Source organism: Lepisma saccharinum, chromosome 23 (assembly GCF_977018435.1).
Source record: "Lepisma saccharinum chromosome 23, izLepSacc3.1, whole genome shotgun sequence".
NCBI classification, from domain to species: domain Eukaryota; kingdom Metazoa; phylum Arthropoda; class Insecta; order Zygentoma; family Lepismatidae; genus Lepisma; species Lepisma saccharinum.
The window spans coordinates 42105179-42125158 of record NC_139251.1 but is presented as its reverse complement, the minus strand read 5'-3'; the positions used below and the strand labels follow the sequence as shown (position 1 = coordinate 42125158).

Sequence of the window (19980 nt, the reverse complement as noted above, 5' to 3'; positions counted from 1 at the left end):
TTAGCATCATAATGTACGCAAAAACGGGTGCGAGTATTTGAGAGGGGTTAAATAACACTTCCTCTGGACACAAGTCTGAAGTGCACACCCATAAAGTCAGACCACGAGCCGCCACTGGTGCCATGGGTGTCTTACCCCCACAGTATTTCTTTCCAGAGTGTAAGTCATATGTGTACCAAGTTTGGTCATCGTGAATGTCACCAATTAGCTTAGAGATTCCAAAAACTATGGATTCCACACTAACCTTGGTCATTTTTGACATTTTAATTTTCACCCCCTCTCAACCCCCATCCCGATAGGTGATGAACTTGGAGCTGAACGGCATTAGGAGTGTCACTATTTATCTTAGCGACCCCGAAAACTATGGATTCCACACTAATATCGGTCGCTTTCGATTATTTTTGCATGTCACCCCCTCCCACCCCCACCCCAGGGATGCCAGGGGTGTCTTACCCCCACAGTATTTCTTTCGAGATTGCAAGTGATACGTGTTCCAAGTTTGGTTGAAATTGCTCCAGACGTTTGAGAGTTATGCCGGAACAAACACACACACATACATCCATTTTTATATATTAAATAGAAAGAATGATAAATGTTGGTGAGAATTAATTTGTTAAAACGGAAAGTTTCGTTTAATGAGTAGGGGAGCACAATTGAAGGTTCAGGGGATCCTTGCACAGAGCCTGTTAGTGATGCTATTGGTAAATATCCAATAGCAAAGCACATAATGTTTTAAAGCTTGGAATGTCGCAGAGACGAAAAAAAGATTGGCAACACTTAAAGGAGAAAAAACTGCACGACCTTGAAATGTGTTCACCAACTCTTGAAAGAGCGGAAATTATACTTGTACAGGGTGTTTCAATAAAAAGGTAACTGAACATGATGTGTTGTGGATACTTTCAGTTCAGTTACCTTTTTATTGAAACATCCTGTAATTAATTTTGCATTGTCGCCAAGTTAGAGGTGATTTTGAACAAATTAACGTTGTTACTAATTTTCAAAATAGCGATAAATTCACCAATAGTATTCACCCTCCATTTAGTGAAATGTTTATCCGCAGACATGAAATCGCATAAAATACACAGCCTATTATTAAATGCAAATTTCATTGCAATAAATAGAGTCAGTGTGTTGAGCTTGCTTTCCTGGCAACCCCTGGGACGAACAAAGTGTGAATCTCTGAAATTGGCTTCTTCCCGAAAAGGTTCTTTACATGCAAACGAAGCACTATGCAAATTGGTTGTTCCTAAGATACCTTGAAAGGAAGGCGATAGGTCGAAGAGTTTCGAGACATGGGAGGCTCTCAGGGAGGGTCAGGAGGGTCAGAACGGCAGGACCCTCTTTGGAGTAAGGAATAGCGACTATAATTAATTAATCTCAGTCTCCTTTTACGTTTATCTTACCTTATCTTGTATCTAGTTTCTAATTTTCGATATCTCCGTTTTCTCAGTTCTAATACCTCTTCGTTCGTGTTTACTTCCTATTTTTTTATTACTTCCTTCTTTGTTTCCCTCTCTCCCATCTCATTTTGTTTATTGTCCCTCTCTCTCCGTCTCGCTTCTTTAATTTCTCTTCCTTTCTATCTCTTCTTTCTTTTTATATTTTCTCTCTTTTCTTTATTTCTCTTCCTTTCTCCCTCTTCTTTATTTCGCTTTCTTTCTTCCTCTTCTTTATTTCCCTTTCTTTCTCTCACTTCTTTGGATATTTCCCTTTCTCACTTTTCTTTATTCTTTATCTCTCTTTCTACCTCTTATGGCCTCCCCGATGGCCCAGTGGTAGCGACATCGCCTTGTAATCAAGGGGTCCCGGGTTCGATACTCGGTGGAGGCACATAGTGGCTCGGATCCCACTTTAAACTGTAGGTCCAGTCCCAATTAGCCTTACTGTGCATAAAGTGGACTTAAAACATCAAATCAAACCAAATCTTTCTACCTCTTCTTTATTTATATTTCTTCCTCACTTTTCTTTATTTCCCCTCCTTTCTCTCTTTTCTTTATTTCCTTCTTTTTATTTTTCCTTTATTTCTCTTTTCTCCTTTCTTTCTCATTATTCTTTATTTCTCTTCCTTTCTCCCTTTTCTTTAATTATCTTTCTTTCTCACTTTTCTTTATTTCTCTTTTTTATCCCTCTTCTTTATTTCTCTTCCTTTTTCTCACTTTTGTTTATTTTCCATTCTCACTTCTCTTTATTTCTCTTCCTTGTTTCTCTTCCTATCTCTCTGTTCTTTGCTTCTCTCTCTCTCTCTCTCTCTCTCTCTCTCTCTCTCTCTCTCTCTCTCTCTCTCTCTCTCGGTCGGTGCAGTATTAAATACGAGTTAGTTGCTTGTGTTCTTGTGCAAGGACATATTTAGAGTGGGGGCCTGTACTCCCCTGAAAAACACCAAGTACTAAAATTAAATATGTGCCTTCATGGCATGGGGAACTTTACTTCTCACCTTACTATTTGTTTAGCCTTTCCTGTATAATCGAGGGCTATTTATATCCACCAAACTTACTCCAAGATATTGATTAGATTGTGACTTTTGCCATTGAATTGACAGTACCTAAGAATATTTATGCACATTATTGTTCATAATAATATTAAGAAATATTAATCATGAACTTTACTTTTCAACTGGACGTAACACATTTTCTTTGTTATTCAATAAATATTGAATTTTTAATTTTTTTACATTATTTTCCTTCCCAGAACAGTCGTTCTGAAACAAGTTTTTGGGGTGTAAGGGATGGCCCTTTCCCAAGACATCCCTTCCAAGTACCCTCTGTAGCCTGTGGGGTTTTGGTGTGTCTCGTCCACATATGTTTGTGGTTGTTTCCTCATCCATCTTATCTTATCAGCATTCATCCCTCGTCACAGACCTGTACCCAGGATTTTTTTTGAGGGAGAGGCGGCTATGTGGGGGGACCTGAGGGCAGTTGCCCCAGGCTTTTTTTTTGCCACTTTTGAGGACCCCGTCTCGTGTGATCGTCTACCAAGAGAAATAACTGTCCTTGCCCCCTCCCCTTCCCCAGTTTTGGCACCCAATCGCCCATACTGGTCAGATGTATTCGGAGAGTTCAGAGTTTCGCAAATTAAAAATGTTTTCAAATGTACTTTATTTTCTTATACCAGAACCATTGAACAGCCACGATAATTCTATGATTAGAAAATAATATATTTGTGAATTACATTAGTACGCATTAGCAATTATTATTACAATACAGAATTCTAAATGTGAGTTAACCCATAGCCCGCTACCATCGGTTAAAAACAAAAAATGGAGAGAGACACAGAGACATTTTCACCTGGTAGCCAGTAGCGGCGATTGGCACCCCTGGGAGGGAAGGGGGAAGGCAATTTAATTTATCTTAGTAGAGAAGTTTGCGTTTTTGTTTTAGGTGCACTTTTATGCACAGATAGACTAATCGGGACTGGGACTACAGTTTAAAGTGGTATCCGAACCACTATGTGCCTCCACCGGATCTGGGTAGACAAGGCTTAGCATTAAGAGGTCATAGTGCAGGAGCAAAAGTGGAGATAGTGGTGGGGGTAACTGTCCCCCCATGCTCCTCCAATTGCCGACACTGCTGGTAGTCTTGCATTAATGGTTACAAAACTAAAAAAAAGTACACAGACTTCTCGAGACTGCCTCTCCACACAACAAGCACATTCATTTATGCAAGGACAAAATTTAAATTTTTACAAGTTTGACAAATCGTCCATGCCATTTTCGTAGCTTTTTATAGATTCACATTTAAAAATTTCATGGCTCGAGGGGGCTCTCCCCTGGGTACGGGCCTGCCTCGCGATTAACCAAAAGTGCCAAAAACGAATCAATAAATCAAACAAATTTTATCGATCTTAACTCCATTTAAGCTAGATAATGAACACGTTCTGTTGTATCTCTGTTCTTATACCGTATCTTTATCTATTCATGTAATAGATTTATAGAGATTTAAAATCATCCTTCGAAAGGATGTTCTAGTGGCGGCGGGTACTGATAAAGTGATAACAGTGAGCCACAAGGATGGTTGGGATAGAGACGACAAAGACAGAGTTCGAACCGTGAAATTTCCTCTGAAAGAACCGCAATTCAATTCTTACTCATGCCGGACGCATCACTCTCCAGGCCACGAGCAACGGGGAAAGATCAGAATGGAAAATTTTCAATTCGCTCGCCCGCTGCTCACGGTTTTCGATTTCCACTCGACCCCGGAGAGGCCCGACCTCGCATTCCACAGTTTTTTTCCCCCCCTTTCAACTGGCCGAGTAAAATGTCCAAACCACTTGGCCATCTCATCGGGCATTTTGGCTTTCACATCAACGGCCTGCCTTTATGAGTCCACTTGAGGAGGCACCACATGCCGCTCTCGTATCAAGAGGGGGCTTTCAAACCCGACCGTGGGGGTAACATAAGAAGGATCCCCCTTGGGGTCCCAGGTACTTGATTTGAAGTTGCGTCACTCTTCCGCCAGCATGCGAAACCAATCCCTCGGACCAAATACATGGCGTTACGTAATTCATTACGAATGTGCCTCTTCGTGGACCTTCTGAAATTAATACATGGAGCGAAGATTTTGGTTTCCTTGCAAGGTTCTTCAATGTGACTGAGGGGAATTTATAAAATTTGGGCCCCCAGGCTTAGGGTTACCAGAAAAAGTAGGGTCCCAAAATGTAGGACCTTAAGTCAAAATGTAGGACTCAAAAAATCGGAGTAAATAATACACGTTAGAAAGTAATGTAAAATTGACACATTTTCAGTTAAAAAAATATGGATTCTTAGTGATTTCCTAAATGTAAAGTTTCCAAACTTGTAATCAATACAAAACAATGACTTGCACACATGTTTTAACTCGTACTTCTCAGAGGAGCTAATTTTTCTCAAAATTTCACGTTAATCAAAACATGCTTGCAAAACTATGCACAGTCAAACTCTTTGAATTTATACTGAACCAGTACCAGTACAGACTATATCATGAGTCCGTTGTCTTGATATTAATGAAAGTACTATCTCAACACTTGCATTATGACCTGGAATAGCCAAAAAATATTCGACAATTATTAACATAACTTGGAATGTTTCCAGAAGTTTCATTTGTTTTTTTTTTTAGTTCAATAACTTTGTTCTGTAAACCCCTGCTTTACAGTCAAAAATATTGAATAATAAAGGAAAACACCTTGTAAATTCCATGATTAATTCCGTCCGTATAAACCCCAAACCAAGAAATTCCGTTTACACATTGAACAGTGACCCCAAAAACTTTGTTCATTAATAGCTTCAGTCTTTGTTCTAAATGATTGATTTGATGTTTTAAGTCCACTTTATGCACATATAGGTTAATCGGGACTGGACCTACAGTTTAAAGTGGGATCCGAAACACTATGTGCCTCCACCGGGTGTCGAACCTGGGACCCCTTGATTACAAAGGGACAACGCTACCACTGCACCATCGGGTAGGTAAGTCACCTTTTTTTCTTTTTGGGCAATGACTGAATCTAAATAAATTTCACTATTGAGTTTGGGAGCGCAGTCCATAGACTTGTAACTTGCATGATTTCTCTTTGTTAAACTGAAACACGTATTATTCACTAAGAAATATTGTTCTTCATTAGGACACAAGGCTTGGAACTAAAGTCGGTACATTAACCTAGCAGAAATATTCATTAAAAAAGTCAGTGGAAGGCTTAATCAGCAAAATTGTAGGTTTAGAGGAATTATACATAAAAGGCTTGATAGTAAAGAGGTTTATTAAACATCATGCCTGAAGGGCTTGAGACTACATAAATGATGATAATAAGAATATAAACCACAATCTAAATTCAATAAATAATCAAGAAACAAATAAATTATACAATTAAATCTTTACAAAACTAAGACTTCCTAACACTTTATTTAACCAAAAGGGGATTATAGTAATTTCATTTTAATATCCAATTTTAATATTCATTTTTCCCGCAGAAGACCTTTCTCAGAATAGAAGAAAGTGTGCTGCGCTTTAACTAAAATATCCCAACTAAATACACTACATAAAACAACTTAAAATACTAAACCACTACAAAAACCACTACTCCCTGGACTTTGTTCCATTCCGATTATGTCCTCTTTAACACTTACAAGAAACCAACTTAAAGTGCTTTAACCTCAGCTAATCAGAGGGAGGTGAAGTTACCACACGAGGCTTGCTATTATCACCGGCTAGTGCAGTGGTGCAGTGGTTTACAAAAAGGAAACTATATTTCTTGTGTTGCTTTCAAAATGCAGAAATTTAGAATAATTCCTAATTACCTACAAGAAATTCTTTAAAAATAACAGATTTCTTTATTATTACATACATGACTTTAACAAAATTTTAGGTCAAAATTTTGATTAGACTGGACTAAATGCTTTACCTCTGCATGTATTTATATTCACACGCACACAAACGTCAGAAATCTGTAAAATTTTGCATAAGTATAAAGTTCTGTAGTATCTGCTTAGCCCTAAGTACAATACACAACACAGTTAAAAATTTCATGAACAACTGATAATTTTACACATTAAAAAAATAAATGACAGTAACAAACACATAAATAATTTTTCATTTAATTGTCAGCCTTTGCTTATATGCTACTTTCATTTCTAGTTGTTTCACACGCGTATATGCAACACTTCCTCCTAACACCAACCAATTTGACAGCCACCAAAGCCAAGATTTGTGCTCACTGTAGATAAAGGTTGCTAATACTGTTTGTGCACATGCTTTGGCTGTACCAGAAATATTATGCGTCAATGGTGAAGTTACCTGAATCTGCAATGCTGTCGCATATCCAATGGCCAATCCACAAAGCCCACCAATGGTCATTAAACTCCAAAATGTGACTGTGAATAAACCATCGTAATTTATGATTGCAAATACTTCATTGTTTATAAGTATCAGAGGCAGGAAAAGTACTGAAGAATAGACATTGAGAGAATAGGACAGGAGCCATATTTGATTATTAACAGTTGGTAGCACTCGTTTCGTAAAGATGGAGTAAAGTGACAAGCACAGAGACCCCAAGACACCAAAAATAACTCCTATGACAGACAGGGAACCTGTAACATTCTCTTCATTTACACCTAACCAGAAACCACCAACAATGATTCCACAGCACACAATACTCTGGAATGATGTATTCTGGCCTAGCAACACATAAGTTAAAACAACATTGAACACAGTTGTCAATGAACGTCCTACAGTATAAAATGCAACTCCTACATGTTTGAGGCACAAGTTGTTAAACGTTATCATTCCAATGAAAAGGAAGGATAATGGAATGATATTTCTCATTGTGTCTACATCCAAAGGATTTCCTTCAGGAAACTTGATAATACTTGGAAACACTTTGGACAGGTTGCTTAAGCAGAAACAAATCACAGATGAGACAATACATTGATAGCAAGTCACAAATAGAGGAGCATCAAGGTTTACAACTTGGCTGCCAAGTAATGTCTTGTTTATAAAAACTGTTGATATGGAGATTATCCAATAGAATGTAATTACTGTAGTAATATGAACATATTTGGAGAGCAAGCTTTCGCGTTTTATCATGTCTTTTTCCATTGACAATTTTATGACGTGACAACCAGTTTTTCTGTAAACATCACCACAGTTTGTACCAATGGAACGACAACATAGTTATAATCGGTGTTTATCTCTTTACTTTAAACAGACTTGTCTCTGATTTGCCACAGTTGTTTATCAACGCAGAATTTGAGATCCTACTCCAAGTTAGCATGAAGACTAACCAGAAGTGCTGCATATAGTTTAGTCTTTTGACAATTTTTAATGATGAACACCTAATTTATGAAGAATAAAATCCATTTTTCGTGACCAACATGACGTTTAAATTAAATTTCACACGAAGTAAAATATGCAAACCCCGAACAGGAAGGAACAACACAGGCTACACGATACACGGGTGACGACGAGACACAGTTTATGAATACTGCAACAGGGTTTTCTTCTTTCTTCACTGCATTAAATAAGGTTTTATGCTTATTATAATGACAGTTTTTTATCAAGTGCAAGGGAGATTGACACTGATAACAACGTTTCGGTACCTGTGATTTCACAACAACTTGACTGTTTTTAACTCCAGTTTCAATAGGATCTTTCCTTTTTCTTTCACTATTTCTATAAAAATCCCTAGAAATAATAGAAGCCTTCTCAATTTCATTCAAAAATATTTCTAGTTCCACAAAGTTACAAGGATTAGGACGAAACATTAGTTTTTCCGACACAGTTGGATTTAAACGTTCGCATAACATACCAACCATTTCTATTTCAGTCCATCTTACATTTAGTAGTGATATGCTTCTCTTCCTGTTTATTACAAATTCAGGGGACTCGTTTTCTTGCTGGTTTAATAGAACAAATGTTTGTAAAAGTTCATTACGGCCCACTGATGTTATATAAATATCCAAAATTTGTGCTACAAAATTAGACAAATTTACACTTTTGCTTATTAGTTCAAGCCATTTGCTTTTCAAATGCACGTGAACTTTACTTAGGACCGCGACGAAAATGTCGCGAAACGGAAACAAATTTAGTTCCAAAATCTTCTGGAAATTAAGAAGAAATTTAAATATTGATACAGGAAACAATCATTACTGGCACTCGTTCAACACATTTCATTAACGTCTCCCCACCAATTTGCGATGAATCCCTTTGCATGGCCCCTCTTCCAAATACACAATTAGAATCCACAGGATAATTACCAGAGGGTCCTTCACCGAAATCAATAAGATTTTATTTGCTATTTAAAGCATTGTTACTTATAGCAGCCCTACTTTGATTTGACTGAGAATTTGGCAAAACATTCTCGCGTAATGTAGATGATGGCAACGGGGGGGGGGGGGGGGGGGGTCTATCAAATGCATCCGGCAGACCTGTTTGACTCACAGTATGGAGCGGAATCCTACCGTCAAAGAAAGCCATTTTACGTATGTAAAACCTACAATTTACTTGCCAACCATGCTCTGGTGTATGACCAGTGCACGTACTTTAAAATTATTCACTAAGAAATATTGTTCTTCATTAGGACACAAGGCTTGCAACTAAAGTCGGTACATTAACCTAGCAGAAATAATCATTAAAAGGGCAGTGGAAGACTTAAGCCGCAAAATTATAGGTTTAGAGGAATTATACATAAAATGCTTAATAGTAAAGAGGTTTATTAAACATCATGCCTGAAGGGCTTGAGACTACATAAATGATGATAATAAGAATAAAAACCCCAATCTAAATTCAATAAATAATCAAGAAACAATTAAATTATACAATTCAATCTTTACATAACTAAGACTTTCTAACACTTTATTTAACCAAAAGGGGATTATAGTAATTTCATTTTAATATCCAAAGTGTGCTGTGCTTTACCTAAAATATCCCAACTAAATACACTACAGAAAACAACAAAATATACTAAACCACTACAAAAACCGCTACTCCCTGGACTTTGTTCCATTCCGAGTATGTCCCTTTTAACACTTAAAAGAACTCAACTTAAAGTGCTTTAACCTCAGCTAATCAGTGGGAGGTGAAGATCTCTTTTTTTACACTCGAAGACCTTGCATATGGTTATACATTTACCCCCTCCTTTTTTTGGAAGTCAACCTTATATAACCATATACTAAACAAATAACCAAAACACAACATTTTACAACTTAGCTCCAAATTAATATTTCATCTTCAGCTGGGAGTAGTTTTGTAAGTATAATCTAACAGTATAATATAATTTTCAACATTTTAATTTGACATACAAACATGCAAACAAAGCCTAAAATATATATATATATATATATATATATATATATATATATATATATATATATATATATATATATATATATATATATATCGCTACATCTTTCGACAGGCTTATCGAATGTACACTCAATACTATTCTTTCTTGAACTATATTTAAAACTGAAAATCTAATATCAAACACCTTTACATTTGTGTTCATCAAAAATATTTGAATGTTGGCTTGTAAGTGTATTATGCATAATTTGACTTAATGGGTATTAAACCTAATCATGGATCAAGTCATGTATTATCCCCGCCTGGTGCAGTGGTTTACAAAAAGGAAACTATATTTCTTGTGTTGCTTTCAAAATGCAGAAATTTAGAATAATTCCTAATTACCTACATGAAATTCTTTAAAAATGACAGATTTCTTTATTATTACATAGATGATTTTCCACACTGGCTGGGTTATGATGTAAGAAGTTATTTAAACGCTAGACACTCCTTCCTTCTTTCATGAAATAAGCAAGTTGTCTTATTTTGCTATTGTCACAATAGTCGATCGATGGTCTTTGTCACTTCAGTTCCTTCAGCGTCTCATTTTTGTGACTCCCCTGGACTTGCGCCCCCTAGGCTATAGCCCAAGAAAGCCTAGTGGAAAATGCTCCCCTGAATGTGACCATCCATTGATTTTGCTACAGTAGTGGCCATGAAATTAGGTGTTGGAAATGCTCTGGTGCTACCATATATATATCCTTATCTTTGGTTCTACATTAGCGGCGTCCATAGTTTCGGCCGGGTGAGATCAAAAGCGGAATAGTTTGGTCGTTATGGCTGCAAGGACTAATTCTTCCTCTATTTTTACTTCCTTCTTGTCCTCTCTATCTTCCTATTTTTCTTTCTCCTATCTTATTTATTTATGTGCTGTATGGATCTTTCTCTCTTCCTGTCTCTTTCTTTCTCTCTTTCTGTGCTTCTTTCTCTTCCTCCTCTCTTTTCACTGTCTTCTCTTTCTCTCGCTCTGTTTCTTTGCTTATCCCTTTGTTTTGTTTCTTTCTCTACAATTTCTCTCTTCTCCTTCTTTCTCCACTTTTTATTCTTCCTGCTTTTCTATCTCTTTTTGGCGTCTTTCATATCTCTTCCTCTTCTTTATTTCACTTCTCTCTATTTCTCTCTCTCTCTCTCCCCTATCTGTCTTTTCCTCTCGCTATTCCTTCTTTCTTACTTAACAGGAGGCTTGTGAAATATTCCATAGGGTGAAGATAATCGCTATTAAAACAATCGTCTAGCATGTTACTGCACTAATACAATAGTTACAACTCAGTGGGGTGTCTAGAAATTTCGTAATGTGGTTTAGACAGCTTTTTCTTTTCATCAGTCCAGGGGTCCCGGGTTCGAATCCCGGCCTGGGCATGGATGTTTGTGAGTGTTCATTCATCAATTTCATCATATCATCTCTCATCCGCATCTTCGCAAATTAGCCAAAAGTGCCAGAAAAGCGAAGTAAAATAAAGCAAATCAATCAAATCAAATCAAATGTTTTCAGCAGTCAGGCCGACTGCTGAGTCAGCTCTATATTTATGGCAACTGTTCTTGCAATTCCTGTTCTGTAGGAAAATAAAATTTATTCTTGGAATCACAGCCCACCCCGATCCCTCCACTTTCACTTCTGGCAGTCATTTTTCAAGTGTTGCTCCTTGCTTCAGACTGAAAATTCCCTCATGGTTGCACCCTAGAATTCCCTTAGTTGTTGCATAATGTGCTTTAATTTCCCCTTGACAACAGTTCATACTTGGGACCTCTGGTTTCGTAGCGCGTTAAGTTACCCTTCCCCCGCCCCAACGTCTGACGTAGTATGTACGTAGATGTAACATATATTCAGCCCCATATAACACATGTTTGTACAGTCATGGACACTTGTCGGTTATAACAATTACATTGCCTCAATGGGACCGTTACAACCCTGTAATGCCCCTGACTGTAAAAGACGCACCATCCCACCCGAGTGTATCGGTCTACGGCTATGCGACCAGAGTTCGGTCCCCTGTGGAAGCACATGGGACACTGGTTCCAATCCAATTCCACTTCAAAACTGCAGCCAGTCCTGCTTAGCCTCTCTAGAGCATAAAGGGTAATTCAGGAAACTTCATGAAGCTATTCCATATGAAAGTAGACAAACAAGGTTAATTTTTAAAATTTTTATTCAAAGTATTTCTTACGAAATGAAATTAAATTGAAAAACTATGCAAAATTTGGATTTATTAATACAAACATTAATTTCATGGCTTTTAAATAACATATTCTTTCAAAACCTATTACTTTCTATAGTAGAAGTGGGATTTTATGTGTGGTATTTCCACTTAATTTAGTTTCATTATTATATAGTAATATACCATAAGAAAACTAAATTTATTCTAATTTTCTCATTAATTGTTTATACATATTCAGCTCTGAAATATCCTACTTCATTTCTGAAACAAACCTTAGTTTGAAGAATCTTTTATGATAATTTTCATACCCTTTGCATTGTTCCATAGTCCTACAAAGTAAATAATGTGCTTGGTGTCACACCCATCACAAAATTTGTTACACTCGTCACAGGCCTAAAATGTTTATATAAAAAGAATATGTAGTAATATTTTTAGAAAGTAAAAGCATCGAAATGTCCAGTAAGGTTTGCTTTGTGAAAATAAAATAAAATTGTTTCAGTAAACCCAATTTCACAGTTTTTTTTCTGAAAGACTGAGGAAGGTTACAAAGTCAAGTCTCAGAAGTGTCACACTCGTCACAAGTACAAAAAATGTATTTTCTGTAGCTGAGAATTGAGATGGGGGAGAAATATTCTGAGATTAAATAACTTTCATCAAGGAAAATGAAATTACATGAATTGATAGAGTTACATACTTGAAGGTGCTAAGAAAATTATAAAAAAAGTGAATGTAAATTTGTCTGATTCACAATGGAATTGCCCCTTGTAAGAAATCCTTACTTCGCAGTGGATGTCAAGGAATGGTAACGGACATCTAAATCTCGTACAGCTAACATCAGGCATGGAAGAGCACGTAAAGAAACGCGAATCCATATGATGATCGAGTGTAATCACGTGTTAAGACTGTAACATGAGCTCTCTCTGCACAATGTCAAGAGTGCACACATTGCTTCTCCTCCCACCGTCATGCCCTTCCTCTATCCAAATGCGAGCGTCATAGAATGCCACTCAATTAACCATGTTGTAGTTGTGAACTCATATTTAATGAGAAATGCATTGTTTTAATACGTGGACGATAGATGTGTGGGTGGAGTTTTGAAACGGTAGACGTTTCTCACGGGCGTGCCAGGCATGTAGTAAACTTTCTAAAGTTTAATATTTCGACAACAATGGACAAACATTTTCTTTCAGACGGAAACATTTTCTTCAAATATTCAGGATGAGATCAATAAATGTACGTCGATTTGAATTTTAAACTTTTTATTACTCTATATAAACCCATTGGCATTTAAAGTGGTCAGTACAGTTCAGACAAAAAATATAATTACAAAATTTTCATAATTTACAATTTAAATATTCACTAAGACTATAATATTCCTTATTTAGTAACAGTTTCTTCAAATTGTTTTTGAACCTTGTCACATTTTCTGCTTTTATATCGTTTGGCAGGTTATTGAATATTTTAATTGCCATCTGTTGGGTCCTTCTTGAACTAATGTTAGCCTGGTGAAATATGGCTTCAGATTGATTGATTGATTTGCTTTATGTTACTTCGCTTCTTGTGCCAATTTTGGCTAATTTGTGAAGATGGGGACTCACAAACATCCATACCCAGACCAGGATTCGAACCCGGGACCGCTGGCGCCGTAGCGCGTTGTGCAAACCACTCCGCCACAGGAGCCGGCAAAGTATGGCTTTAGAAGCTGTTAATTTCGGGTGGTATACAGTGGATTATAATGAATTTTAATTTTCTAGTATCCCGTGCATCCTAATCTTGCATCAAAGACGGTTTAGTAATAATTTATCTTTAAGTACTGGTAATACTGGCATAGTTTCTTAAAGAAGGTCCACATAACGGTTGCACTTTATTGCAAATAAATTTGGCATAAAATCTGCGACGATTATGCTGTGAAATACGATAAGTAGGAACAATACATAGGCAACATAAAACCGGAGCCAACACACAGGAAATCATTTCTCAGAGTCACGTGGTTCCATTTGCATTAACTTTCTTCCCACAGTGGATGCAGAATAGGTCCTATGCGAACTTGATAAGAGAATTCTCGGATTTAGTTTGAAGACTTCATTTCGCGCAAGTGGCGCTTATGTGGCGAAAATTAATTCTTATCGACTATATTGTGACATTTAAACATCTTTTATGCTTGCCGAGCGTAGATTACGGGGTCAAATTACATTCACGGGAGGTCCTTCCCCCCGTGCGAAGTTTTTACCATCGAGAGCCCCCAGAGAGGAACCTTCCAAGCCCAATTCGGTCTCTCTGAAGATAAGGAGGCATCTGGGAGGATGGGGGGACGTGCGTGCGTGTCTCGCAGAGAAGTCAACGCACTGGAAGCTTTGACGCAGAACGAGGTTATCTGGCCTCTCCCCTGATAAGGGGATGCTGTTCGCACGATGCGGCGCTCTTGGCGGAAGTTCCCCCGGGGCGTCTGCTTTGATGAGCGCTGCAATCGACGGCCACCTGAAAAATCTTGCAGTGGCGATAATTTGACTTGCTGAATTCGTTTCCGCGATTTGCACGTACAAATTTTCAACGAAAATGCCAAGCTTTGTAGGCATGACTTCATGTTTGCCACTGCGATAACTTATTTATTTATTTATTTATTTAACTATAGTTTCAGATACAGTACTGAAATACCATTTTATACTGAAACTGGAGCAACAAGAAGAAAATAAAAATAACAACAACAAGACAATACAAGATGGCAGACAAAAAAAAAAGAAATTGTTACACGTACATTCTTAGCGATTATCGGAAACTGTGTTCTGACAAGAAAATATCGGTATTTACAGGCAGGTTATTATATAAGTGTGGGAGCCTATAGCAAAGAGACCGCTGTAGGAGAGAGAGCCTTGTAGCGGGAATGTGAAAGAGCTTTACGTTGCGGGTTGGCCGTGCGGGTACTCGTAGATGAAATTGGTTGACAAGGAATTCGGTTTTAATTTTGCCATTAATGATTTTATGCAAAAATTTCATGTCTGCTAGTTCGTGACGAGTGTGTGGTGACTGGATCTTCAAAATGGACATAATATCTGTTTTATGGAGGTGTCTGAGAGAAGGAATTCTATGGCGAGCAATTGCGAGGAAAAAGCTGAGGACAGAATCAATCCTGGAAAGATTAGTTTTAGAAGCCATAGTCCGTCCAGATGGGGGAGCAGTATTCAAAAATGGGAGAGATAAAGGATTTGAAAAATATCCTAATGGCTGATTGGTTTTGGATTTCAGGGAACCTGTACAGAATACCAAGGAGACGCATGGCTCGTTTAGTAGTACCGTACCCAGGATTTTTTAAGAGGGGGGACCAAGCCCGAAACCTTGGTTATATATATATAATTGCCATGAAATAAATGTCAATTAATAATTAATTAATTAATTATTAATTTATATATATATATATTTATAAACATATATAAACAAATTAATTTGCTACATTTATAAACTAGCAAATTAATTCATTTGACGACTGGTTCAAAATGTCAAGACATTAGAAGATAGGTGAAATGTTTTTAATGAGTGTTAGATATTATTTAATTATTGCCTTTTATTAAAAATGATAATTACATTTTCATACTTTTATTGTGTTATGTTTTGATAATGGCGTAAAAATATTAATGGTCTCTCCTTATCAGAGTTGTAGCTAGAGATTTCAGCGCCCAGGACGAGAGTGATTTTCGCACCCCCTGCATTCGAATTTGCACCCCCCATACCTAGATGTAGATTCTTAGACATTGTAGAAATTTTATGTACTTACTCTTTTCCGCTGATTACGATGAAAAAAAACTTAGCATTCAAGAAAGCTGGCTAATATAAGAACAGTTGGTTGTGCATCCCACACCATCTTCATTGAAGCAGTGTGTGTTATTGTTCACATCTGCAAAATCGATTGCAAATTAAAGATAACTAGGTGGAGGGACAAAAATGAGAAACTTTAAGAAGACATTAGTTTCCTATTCAATTAACATGTAAATTCTATGTTTTATTCCGACGAAAGGAGGTGAGAAATGGAGGAGAAATAACAGGTCGGTCTAATTTCTATGTTCCAGGGGCCTAGGGTGACAATGACAACCACCTTCGCAGCTACGGCTCCATTTCTTACTAATCCAATTTCATATAATTTTAAAATCTTATCTATGACTGTAGAAGTACGTTTTTACCCCATGCTATTACCAGCCATAAAGAGAGAGAGAGAGAACAAGAGATGTATGCAACATTAACACACAGGCTGACATCATCCTTTGTTATTCCTTCTTTGTATGTGTTTATGATGTTATTCTTAGTAAAGTATGTTTGAAGTCCAAACTAATTGCTTATATTTGTTGTTATAACACAAACTCTTACCCTCGCCACATCGCGCTGCGACGCCAAGGGTCCCGGGTTCGAATCCCGGTCGGGCTTGGTTGTTTGTGAATGTCCATTCATCAATTTCATCATTTCATCACTCATCCCCATCTTCGCAAATTAGCCAAGAGGCACAAAACGCGAAGTAAAATAAACTAAATCAAATCAAATCAAAATCTTACCCTCGTAAAATTTTAATGGGGGAAAAAAATTAATAGAACAAGATCGTTGGTGGGAAGGTGGGAGATCCCCCGTCCGTCATGGAAATTCATACCCTGAATGTGACCACCAACGCTATGGAATTATCCTTATAATGAAGAATATGTCTGAATCTCAATTAACCACAAAAAGAGGAAATTTTCTCATCAAGACTGCAGTTCGAGAAAGTCAAAACAGGTAGTAAACATGGTGAACTGTCCCGATGAAATTGGAACATTTCGTAGATTTGCATACTAAAATTAATAAATAAAGTAGCCTGCAGACTTCTGGAGTCTGCCTCTCTCCAGAGACAACCCATTCATTTATACAAGAAGAAAATCTAAATTCTTGCAAAATCTTAAAAATTATACATCATGTTATTTTTGTAGGTTTGCATCAAAATATTTCATGGCTCGAGGAGGCGGGGGGGCATGGCCCTTTAGGCCGCCCCCCTAGGTATGGGCCTGGTTATCCCTGATACGATTGGTAAAAACGATTGAATGAATTTAGATTCAACTTTTGGGACCAGTAAACCGTACCCGAGATCAGTTTACTTAGCGACTACCTGAAGTCAAGATTTGCAACATGAAATAATCTCGCCAGTCGAATACGCGGTTCATCACTTAAATTAATCTTGTATATGTGATTCTTTACCAGAAAATTTTCAAAATACCTTCATCCTGAAGCCACGTTGTGGTCTAAGATGGGAATTTTCCCGGCCTTGTTCCACCATAAACCGGCTCTGAGGTTCACTAGCCTCAAATAGGTAGTAGCAACTCTGGTGTAGCGTGATGCTGATCACATCAACTCCAAACCTGGCAGAGATCGAGAATGTGTGCTGCCCTATCGCCCCTCTATTATGTGCCTCCTTCATGGCACGGTGCACTGTGAACGGGGAAATTTATCTTACCATGCAGCTACTTGAATGAATACATAATTTAATTTATCGCCTAAACTAATCTCCAATGAATGAATGAATCTTGACTACACGATTCACCACGCAAAAAGGAATCCCAAATACTGGATTCATGATCTTAATGAATCTTCCAGCATGACAATGCGCCTGTCCATAAAGCAAGGGCCATAACCGAGTGGTTTGACGACATGGCAGTGAATGAACTCGACTGAACATCTCAGAGCCCTGATCTCAACCCCACTAAACATCTGTGGGATGAGTTATAGAGCGCGACTTGTGATCCAGGGCAAACCGCTCAAGCACCACCACTGAGTTGTTCGCTATTTTGCATGAGGAATGGAAGTGACTACTGACCGGCATTTGTGGAAACCTGGTGGAAAGCCTTCCTCGAATAGTACAGGCTGTTATTGTGGCGAATGGTGGACCTACCCCGTGCTGACACCAGACCAGTAAACACATTTTTGCGGGTGTCCTACGGGTCAAGTCGCTTGTACTAAATAACGACACGGGAGAGTAGGTCCCGGGTTCAAATCCTGGCCTGGGCATGCGTTCTTCATGAGTGTCCCTTCATCAATTTCATCATATCATCACTCATCCTCATCTTCGCGATTAGCGAAAAGCGGCAGAAAACCGTAACAAAATAAACCAAATCAACAAACGATCCAACCAATCGATACGGGAGGAAAGAAGGATAGTCTGTTATGGTGAAACGTACTCCACACTAAAGGCAGCGATTCAACTGACGATATTTGTCAAAGTCGCCAGAGGACCTTGTTGCCATTACACCTTCATTTGTTATCCTCGCTCGGTGCACGCAACTGTGATACTGAATCTCTCTTCCTTCCTTTCGGAGGCTGATATTCCGTAGATGTCGTCTTCCTTCCGCAGTCTTGTGTGGAAGATACGTGCAGCTGTTGTGCCATTTGAATGGTCAGGCAGTCGACAGAAAGAGGCAGCGCTGGAATCTACATCAAAGCGAACTGTTGCTTAGGTTACTTAACGTTGCACATTTTGAGGAGGTGGAGAGGGTGATGGCGATTTCTAGAAACGCGACCATCCTCCATGGGAGCTGTCCTGTTAGCGGACAGTTCATGGAGCGAACAGGGCATGGAGCGGACACAACTTGATTGACATATTATCTAGTGAACTAATCAGTTAGAAAATCTAAACCTCCCGCCCCCACGCGCTGCTGGCAGGCAGGAACCAGTTCATGGAGCGGGCACATATTCATCGACCTCCCCCGCCCCGCTGGAAATTGTGTTACTAAAGGGTGGATGGATTTGTATTTACGCCCACTTTGTGCCAAACAAAACTTGTACATGAAAAAGGTGTTATGCTGTTCCAAGCTTTCCTTCTCTTTGGCTGCTGCGAAAATCAACATTCTGTCATGCCGATCTTCATCAGACAAAAGAAACCTGCTTTCGTCCGACATCTTCATCAATTCTTCATGAAGAACAATTTCCTCGGGATACTTAGCTTCTATCTGAACTCCTTGAGCCTTATTTATATTTGCGTACAAGGAACTCTTCACGTAAGAAAATTTTGGAACACGTGTGACAAATCCGTAACCTCTGCATTGTACGGATTGGAACTCTTCTTTGAACACCTGTGAAAAGATAACAAAATCGTCTTTTTTTGTAAAATATACTGTTTGACTTACCATCGTAGCTTTTCTTTGAGACAGAAATTTCTGCTTAATCGAAAGTGCATTTGTTAAATTTTGAAAATCGTGACCTCTTTGATAATGCTTTTTTGTCCTAAAAATGGCAAATTCCTTCCACAATATAGACATATTTAACGACAAAACGTTTATGGTAAAAAAGAAAACAAAAAAAAACGCGATTCCCTTATAACATCGATTTTCATGTTAAAATGTAACTAATAAGATTGATCAATTTTAAATTATATACATACCTCACATATTGGAGTGGTAGTATCTTCGCGGGTAGTTTTTTCGCTCTTGAGAGCGCTTACCTAACTTCGATGCTGCTGGCTTCGTCGGGCACACATTGGTGATCGGTCACAATTATAATTGTATCATCCTTGGTCTTCATCGTACAGTCACGGACACTTCTGGGTTGTAACGACCTTATTGAAGAAACACTGAAGCAAGCCATCCATGTCTGACCACCAAGCGCCTTGTGACTAGACAACCCAACCAGCATTGCAATTCTGCGGCTTGTATACCAGTCACGGGGATACATCTCTGTAAATTGAGTAGTGATGCCAAAGAGAAATACGGGATGAAGATTGTCGATCGTAATGTCTCGTGTTCTCGACATGGAATAATACTCGGTCCACGTCACGTTCCATTATTTAATGTTGTTTGGGAACGAACCTGACGGACTGGGTTTATATTGTCACTCCTTGCATTACAGTAAATTCCATATTTTACAATTATATTAATGCTTTGAACGAAAATAATGCCCAAAAAAACATCGAACACACGTTCACACCATTCTTATCACACACATGCACGTGAAAACAAACATACAAAGCTAAGTTTTAACTTCCAAGTGAATGTCCAAATAACAGTAAATGGAGAAGCACG

General features: G+C 38.1%; 1 protein-coding gene and 1 pseudogene across 1 annotated transcript in view; one reads left to right on the top strand and one right to left on the bottom strand.

Moving 5' to 3' along the window:
- Nucleotides 1-19980, top strand: part of ltl (leucine-rich repeat-containing larval translucida) — a 93103-nt gene that overhangs the window by 14742 nt on the left and 58381 nt on the right. The window lies entirely within an intron of this gene.
- Nucleotides 5892-7873, bottom strand: LOC145977858 (GDP-fucose transporter, Golgi pseudogene; annotated as a pseudogene).